Source organism: Somniosus microcephalus, unplaced genomic scaffold (genome assembly GCF_052327205.1).
Source record: "Somniosus microcephalus isolate GS21.2 unplaced genomic scaffold, FLI_Smic_1.0 scaffold267, whole genome shotgun sequence".
NCBI lineage: Eukaryota > Metazoa > Chordata > Chondrichthyes > Squaliformes > Somniosidae > Somniosus > Somniosus microcephalus.
The window spans coordinates 269,036-276,871 of NW_028225454.1; positions in this window are offsets into that span (position 1 = coordinate 269,036).

The following is a 7,836-nucleotide window of genomic DNA, read 5'->3' on the forward strand; positions in this document are numbered from 1 at the left end:
ACTCCCCTCTCTCTTGCTGGACAAGGGGTGCACAACCAGAGGCAGCAGGAGCCAACTGGAGGTGGACAGGTGTGCCTGCATGTCCTCACACCCATGGAGGAGATGGTGCTGGCCTTTATTGGAACAGCCAATGCTGAGGCAGTGGCCAGCGGTGGGGCTGAAACCATCCAAGATGACAGTATGCTCATACCTAATCCTCCTTCTCACATCCCACTTTCCTCTCATCCCACATTCTGATTTACAAGCAGCGGCTGGTGTAAGCATGCACCTCTTGACTTCCCCCATCCCCACTCCACAACCTACCCTTGTGCCTTTTTCCTTTCAGATACCCAAGAGTTGCAACCTGCCCAGGCAGTGGAGGAACACCAAGAAGAGAGTGACCGTCACTTGATTTCGCACTCGCAGCCACCAGCTCAGATACTGACACTGCGTGTATGTTAGATGATAGATTAGAGGCAGGATCTGCACATGGTGAGACACCGGGCATGAGTTGGCTGCAGCCAGGGCAGGTGGCAAGGATAGAGCAGGAGCCAACTCGCCAGAGGGCGAGTCGCAGACAATTTCCGCTGCAGAGCACTCAGATGAGGAATTCCATGGGCAGCCTACAGAGGAACACTGATGGGTGTGCACAATGAAGGCTTGGTGTATTCGCAGGCCTGCCAGAAAGCCTGTGGTCAATGTCAAGGAGCATGGAGGAGTTTTCATCAACGTGGCACAGGGCTTTGAGCAGAGCTTGGAGCCCATCCTTTCCAGCATGGAAGTGGTGACAAACTCCGTTCACACATTTGTGGACCCAAACATGATGCAGCATCTGATGGTCAATGTCGCAGCTTACATTGCAGCACAAGCAGCAGCCACCCAACGTCTGAGTGCTGCAGCCGAAGGTCAGTCCACTGAGACTGCTGCCATCGTGGCTGTGGATTACTGTGTGCAAAGGGGCTTGCAGTCAAATCTGCCTGCTCTGCATACCTCCGGCGGACGGTCACTGCATGCGCACTAACGCCTGCACCTGTAAGGTGTCCGGCGTGTATGGTTCTCAAAATTCCAACATTCCCCGAAGTTATTAATTAAAAGGGACCCTGGATGGACTTGATTTAAAACCCACGGACCACGCTAGCAAAGGCTGCGGTCCGAGCCAAAGGCCCACCCGCCAAGAAAACCCCACCCGTAGCACCTCCTAGAAGGTCCCCTTGGACACCCCAGCCTAGGAAACCATGGTCACCCGCTCCCCAGTTTAAAAGGGCAGCCTCCCAAGTTAGGGATAGGTCAAAGGATAGAGGTCCCCAGCCAGCAGCCACAAGCTGCAAGGGACCGGAAGTGCAGGTCAGTGCGACCACGCCGCAGGAAGCGCTGTGCCGCAGCCCAAACAGGGATTAGGCTGGCCGCCCGGAGATGGGCGGTGGATGTATATAGTTTAGGTAGTTTAAGTTTTAAGTTTATATAGTGTTAAGTTTAGGGTGTTTCATTTAATTCTAATTAAGGTGATGGTTAGTTTTAAGTAATCTGCTCAGAGAGTGTGTACATTTGAGTCGAGGTCGCAAGACCCGACCATGCATTTTTACACTCTAGAGCAGAAAACAGTAGAAATAGGGGCTAACATATTAGATATTGTGATCCCACCTTGGTGGGATATTTTCAATAATATAGAGGTCCCGTCGTGGATCAGGCTGGCCTCCCACATTCTTGTGGTTTGTCAGTTAGGGATAGTGCTGTACTTAGTATGATTCCAGTGTAAGAGAAAGGGTCGCATACGAGAGTTTAGAAACCAAAAGACTTGGAAGGAACAATGAAATTCGGGTCTCCACGGGTGAGTGCGCACGGGGTACTCACGCGTGGGCCCGATGGAAGTGCCGGTTTCTTGCATGCACTGCGCATGCGTGGGAAACCGGCACTTCCGATCCTCTGAACGAAGGGGTTCAGAGGTCGAACGCGTGCGCGCGGGAGTCTGCGCGTGCGCTTTGAACTTACGTTTTTTTACAGGTTTTTCCGTGAGGGTAAGTCTTTAGATTTTAGAAATATAAAAACCAGGTGTAAGGCCTGCATTTTAAAAGGTAAGTGGTCAATTAATTAAAATTAAAACTATATAAAATTATTTTTTTCAAAAATTTAAATTATTGTTTAAAATTGTTATTTAATGTAATTTATAGTTTATTTAAAAAGTGTGCTAATTTTTCAAAATTTATTTGAAGGTTTACTACTATTTTGGGGCCGTAGTATTTATAAGTTTTGACAGGTCTTCCTGTCACTACTTATGAATGGGCTTTTCCCTGCGCCGATTGGCTGCCCATGGCCCATCTGATCCCAGGGGACGCATCGCACTAACTACACCCCTGGGACACGCAAGCACTGCGCACCGGCAGCTGGGCCAGGCCCCGGATCGGAATTCCACGGGGCCCTACAGCTCAACTGCCGGCGCGCAAGGTAAGTGCAGGTCGGGGGTTTGCACCCATGGGAAGCCCCTGACCCAAATTTCTGGGCCATTACATTCAGGTGTAAGGAGATACACCCGTTTAAGTTCTGTTTTGTATCATTAAAACATCATTGTTGTTTTGCCATGTTGTAATGCTTAAAGGTTGTTTTTGCATGTTCCTTTTATTAATTTTAATAAAGATGTTTGAAGTATGGTGTTTTAAATAAAGATATGTGTGTACCAAGTGGTGCAGGGGTGTTGGACCCCCTCCACACTTGGATGTGTGTAACTGACTGTATTCTATCTATGGATGCTTAATGTACACTACTTTTTTTCTAGAATGGGAAATGCATGTGTCATGGGATCGTAGCTAGGTAAATACAGGGGAAGGTTGATTATGGAGGGTTAGAAACTTTGCTCACCTAGTAAGTATGATACTTCATGCAAGTTTTAGGATCACAGGGAGGACTGTAAGGTTCTCAAAATTCCAACATTCCCCAAAGTTATTAATTAAAAGGGACCCTGGATGGACTTGATTTTAAAACCAGGGTATCCAAAATGGCTGCGGTAAACCTCGGGACCAGGCCAAATGGGATTTTAAATCAAAGGTTCTGCAAAACAAGCAGGTCAAGGAGTTCAAGTTTTAAACTAATCAAAGACTTTGTAAGGACAGATAAAATGAACAAAAGACTACATTCCAGTCATTAAGTTGGAATAGGTCCATCAAGCCATTGGGCTTTCTGCATTTTAAATCGGGAACCGCTCACCAGGGACATTAAGCCTGAATGGGAGCAATTCACAACTTGTCTTTAACAATGGCTAGGGTTTCGAGGCTACTTTAGACATAAAAGCTATCATTCTACAGGTCACTTTTATAAATGTTTTTAAACATTTAAACGAGCTCACCCAAATCAGACAAAGGACTCAACTGATTTGGAGCACAGATAAGGGCTCCCGATGGGGTTATAACTATGGGCCCATCAGGAAGCCACTCTCTCTCTTGCCTCTTCTCTCCTGCCTCCTGCCTCTCAACTCGCTGCCAGATTACAACCAGGACGGGTTGTATGAAGAAGACTGCGTGAGGCTTCGAATAAACGGGCCCTCAGTCCAGCTCATTCAACCCAACAGGATCAACCAAGGAAGAACATCAACTGAAGAAGAGCCCGTCCTGCGAGGTAAAATACCCAGGCAGAGACTTTAATATTGGGGTAATTTACCTGGACGGCACCCTTGCAGCGCGCTGGAACCACGTGACGTCAGCAGGCCACAGAGTGCACAAGGAGTGAACCCAGAACCTTCAACTGCTTTTTTAAATGTAACAAGTTCTTGGATTGGTGAGCATGAAGTCCTGGCCCCTCATAGTCTAATCTAGTTAGGTATAGGGGGTGGGAATTAAGGGGATTGCTAATATAGTTGTTTTCCCTCGATTGTGCCGTGTGTTCTCCATTCCCTTTAAGTATAAGCATTTTATGTCTGTAGTGTGCTGTACCAGTAATTTTCTCGTGCAAGATCGTTATAATTTTTCAGTTCAATAAAATCTTGGATCTTTTACACCAAACCACTTGTCTACTCGATTTTCTGTATCGCTGCCTGTATCTAAGTCTGGTGTCCAGAACCCAGGGGGCGAGTGATTTGAACCGCTCAAAGAAAGTAGTCAGAGGCAAAGCTGACTGACCAAACACGCCTGTGCAAACCCCCTACAGGAGGGATTCGCCTCACAAGTGTGCGCTCATGCCGCGGACACCATTTTAAAGCTATAAGGGAACTTATAGGCCTAGAAATTGGCCTCAGGTGCCCAAGCGGCGCAAAGTTCGCCTGGGCGCTGAAATTTGCGCCGCGATCGCCGCATTAGCGATCGCCGCAAATTCAGTTGATGTGCCCCTAGAGGGAGATGGGGCGTGGCTCGAGGCGCTCCGCGTCCCTCTTAGGGCGCTGAAAGTGAATTTCGCAGCGCTATGTGCCGCAGCGCCACACGCTGCGGCACGGCACGCTGTGGTACTGCAGGCCTTCCTCCCTCTGTTAAGGGGGAGGGGCCTGCAACAGCGTGAGCCCCGATCGTGAGTGCTGGCAAAAGAGCCCGGCACCAAGGAGAAGTGCCGGGCTCTTGGGAAACAGTCGGCATTGCCGCGGGGGGTGGACCAGGATGGCTGGGGACGGAGGTGCTGGCAGGCGGCCGCCGAAAAAGTGGCGCCCCGCACCTCCACCTTAACTTGCGCCTCTGCCGGCGCAGCAAGGCCCCGTGAACCGGGCGCGGGTAGCGAACGGCGCTACAGCGGCATTCGCTGCCAAATATCGTGATTAGGGCGCGAATGGGGCGCTGCACACACCGATGACGTCATCGGTGGCGGCGCAGCGCAAAAGGCTAACGCCACCATTAGCGACCCTGCTGAATATCACGGGAGGCGCAGCCAGTGGCGCTACAGCCACTGACTGCCTCTTTAGGCGCTAATAGGTGGTGCTACTCCCCAATTTTTCCCCCATAGTGCCCAACAAATTGGTGCTAATGAGCCCAATTGCTCATCTTAATTGCCTTTCATTTTCCAGCCTTTGAGATGGTGATCTGCACCAGCTCTGTAAGGAAGATTCAGACCATCCTCTAACACTGGCAATTAAATTTACAACTCTTTGTTTGTGGAGTGAAACATGACACATATTTCAGGTGGTGGCAGACATCTGCAGCCTCCTAAAAGGCCTGCTCCCTGCTGGACCTGGTGGCCACGCGTCACCAGTGGCTGTGAAAGTGACCACCCCCCTCAACTTTTTGTCTCCGGATCATTCAAAGCGCTGCCGGAGACATTTCCAGGATCTCCCAGTTGGCTGCACATAAATGTTTTTTTTTTCAGGGCCAGCAATTATATCAACATCACCTCTGATGAAGTTAGTCAGTATTAGCGGGCGCTCAGCTTTGTGTCTCTGGCTGGCTTCCCACAGGTGCAAGGCATCAACAACTGCACACACATGACAATCTGCGCACCCCCAGAGCAACCAGGAGTGACTGTAAACTGCAAGGGCTTCCATTCATAGAAACATAGAAACATAGAGATAGGAACAGGAGTAGGCCATTCGGCCCTTCGAGCCTGCTCCGCCATTCAATGAGATCATGGCTGATCTTCGTCTGAGATCATAGCTGATCTTACCAGTTCAGTACCCCGTCCCCGCCTTTTCTCCGTAACCCTTAATCCCCTTAGCCTTCAGAAATATATCCAATTCTCTCTTGAAAATATTTATTGAATTAGCCTTCACAGCCCTCTGTGGCAGGGAATTCCACAGGCTCACCACTCTTTGAGTGAAGAAATTCTTCCTCATCTCTGTTTTAAATGATTTGCCCGCTATTTTTAGACTGTGGCCCCTGGTTCTGTGCTCCCCGGCCATTGGAAACATTCTCTCTGAATTCAGCCTGTCCAGGCCTGCCATAATTTTATATGTTTCGATGAGATCCCCTCTCAATCTTCTAAACTCCAGTGAGTACAAGCCCAAACTATTTAATCTCTCTTCGTAGGTCATTCCCGCCATTCCAGGTATCAGCCTGGTGAATCGCCGTTGCACTCTTTCCATGGCAAGAACATCCTTCCGCAGATGGGGCGACCAAAACTGTACACAATACTCCAGATGCGGTCTCACCAGCACCTTGTACAGCTGTAGTAAGGTATCCCTATTCCTATACTCGAACCCCCTTGATATGAAGGCCAACATACCATTTGCCTTCTTAATCGCCTGTTGCACCTGCATGCTCTCCTTCAGTGACTGGTGCACAAGAACACCCAGGTCGCTCTGCACTTCCCCATCTCCCAATCTATTGCCATTTAGATAATAATCTACCCTCCTGTTTTTACCCCCAAAGTGGATAACCTCGCATTTATCCACATTATAGTGCATCTGCCACGTATCCGCCCATTCCCCCAACCTGTCCAAATCGCACTGTAGCCTCCTGACATCCTCATCAGAGCCCACCCCTCCTCCTAGTTTAGTGTCGTCAGCGAATTTGGAAATATTGCATCCAATTCCCTGATCCAGATCATTTATATATATTGTGAACAGCTGGGGTCCCAGGACAGATCCTTGCGGCACCCCGCTGGTCACTGCCTGCCACTCCGAAAACGAGCCGTTTATTCCAACTCTCTGTTTTCTATCCGCCAGCCAGTTCTCTATCCACGTTAATACTTTGCCCCCAATTCCATGAGCCTTAATTTTGCATGATAATCTTTTGTGTGGAACCTTATCGAAGGCTTTCTGGAAGTCAAGGTACACCACATCCACTGGCTCTCCCCCATCTATTTTACCAGTTACTTCCTCAAAAAATTCCAGCAGATTAGTCAAACACGATTTACCCTTTGTAAATCCATGTTGACTCTGTCCGATCCTTTCCCCATTTGTCAAGTGCTCCGCTATTTTATCCTTAATAATGGACTCTAGCATTTTGCCCACAACCGATGTAAGGCTTACTGGTCTATAATTCCCTGCTTTCTCTCTACCCCCCTTTTTAAATATTGGGGTAACATTAGCTACCCTCCAATCCACGGGTACTGTTCCCGAGTCAATGGAGTTCCGGAAGATGATCCTTAGAGCATCTGCTATCTCCAGGGCCACCTCCTTAAGTACCCTAGGATGTAGTTTATCAGGCCCCGGGGATTTGTCGGCCTTCAGTCCCCTCAACTTACCCAACACCATATCCCTAGAGATACTAATTTCTGTCAGCTCCTCCCTCTCATTAGTCCCTATGTTTGCCGATATTCCTGGGAGGTTATTTGTGTCCTCCTTTGTGAATACAGAACCAAAGTATGAGTTTAATTGGTCTGCCATTTCCTTATTCTCCATTATATATTCTCCCGAATCGGACTGCAAGGGACCGACTTGGGATTTTACCAGTCTTTTCCTCCTGATATACCGATAAAAGCTTTTGCAGTCTGTCTTTATGTTTGCTGCAAGTTTACTTTCGTATTCTATTTTCCCCTTCCTGATTAATCCCTTTGTCCTCTTTTGCTGTATCCTGTACTGCCCCCAATCTTCCGGTCTGGTGCTTTTTTTTGCCAGTTGATATGCCCTTTTTTTTGATTTTATGCTGTCCCTAATTTCCCTCGTTATCCACGGTTGAGTCACCTTTTTAGGTTTATTTTTATGCCAAACCGGTATAAACATGTTCTGGAATTCTTCCATTCTATCTTTGAATGCTTGCCATTGTCTATCCACTGTCAATCCCCCCAGAAACACCACCCAATCAATCTTACCCAATTCCCGTCTCATACCCTCGTAATTCCCTTTATTTAAGTTCTGGACCTTAGTCTCTGATTCAATTTCCTCACTCTCCATCTCGACTGAGAGCTCGATCATATTATGATCGCTCTGACCCAAGGGGCCTCGTACAAGAAGATTGCTGATAAGTCCCTTCTCATTGCACAATACCCAGTCTAAAACGGCCTGATCTCGAG